The following is a 1276-nucleotide window of genomic DNA, read 5'->3' on the forward strand; positions in this document are numbered from 1 at the left end:
CACACGCTGTGCATCTGTGTTAGAGGATAATGTGCTGGAGTTATGTCACAGTCTGTGCATCTATGTTAGAGGATAGTGTTTGGAGTTATGTCACAACCTGTGCATCTGTGTTAGAGGATAGTGTGCTGGAGTTATGTCACAGCCTGAGCATTTGTGTTAGAGGATAATGTGCTGGACTTATGTCATAGCCTGTGCATTTGTGTTCCTCTTGGACCATCTTTTTTTCTCCCACATTGAATAATTAATTTAATTAATTATTTTCATGAGAGCCAGGTGGTGGCGGCACATACCTTTAACCCAGCACTCAGGAAGCAGAGGCACATCGATTTCTGATTCGAAGCCAGTCTGGTCTACATAGCAAGTTCCAGTTTGTCTGAGGCTACACAGAGCAACCCTGTCTTGAAAAACCAACCAACCAAACAGATTATGTGCATGCACATTTTATCTGTACGTGTACCACCAAATGTATGCAGTACCCGTGGAGATCAAAAGAGGGCCCCAGATTGGCAAGAGTTGAAGTTACAGTTGTGAGCTGCCATGTGTTTTGGAAACAAAAACCCAGGTCCTATGCAAGAGCAGGAGGTGCTCTTAGCACCACACCACCTCTCCAGCCTGTACCACATGGTACAGCTTTGTTGGCTGGTAGATATACACTCGGGATTATTACGTCTTCTTGAATATTGACCCTGTTTCCATTATGTAATTTTCTTTTCATTGTGATCATTTTCTTTATTCTTTTTTGAATGATGCAAATTTTAATTGTTTTAGACTTTTAAGAATAGAAACATTCTGAGCTTAGAATCAGTTTATAAATCCTCATGAAGATGTGGAAAATTATGAAAATCAGTGTCAAGGGCAGGAAGAATTAAGTCACAGCACGGAAACCTCTAAGTTATAGCGTAAGCGTTCTCACTTCCAGTACTTTGAAATGGCTTCCTTGTGTTTGTGACATAATGAATCTGCAGAAGACCACCAGATTCCGTGTTATTCTAGAAATACCATTATTTCTGTTTTGTCCATTTTCTTGTTGCAATTTATTCCATGAGAATTTTCCATGATTCTGACCCATTATTTTTTTCTTTTGAACTTACTACGTTTTCAGAGTCCCTGGGGGTATCTATAAGCAAGACTGATCTGAAAATGTGAAGTCATTTGACAAGTTAACCCTTCTGTGTCCTCGCCCAGGACATGGGCTGCGGCTGAGGCTGGGGCTGGGGCTGAGGCTGGGGCTGGGGCTGAGGCTGGGGCTGGGGCTGGGGCTGGGGCTGGGGCTGGG

The 1276-nt window shown here is 42.9% G+C and overlaps 1 protein-coding gene across 1 annotated transcript in view; it reads left to right on the forward strand.

Moving 5' to 3' along the window:
• Ccdc138 (coiled-coil domain containing 138) overlaps positions 1-1276 on the forward strand; it is a 96472-nt gene that overhangs the window by 69261 nt on the left and 25935 nt on the right. The window lies entirely within an intron of this gene.

This window comes from Mus pahari, chromosome 9 (assembly GCF_900095145.1).
Source record: "Mus pahari chromosome 9, PAHARI_EIJ_v1.1, whole genome shotgun sequence".
Lineage (NCBI taxonomy): Eukaryota > Metazoa > Chordata > Mammalia > Rodentia > Muridae > Mus > Mus pahari.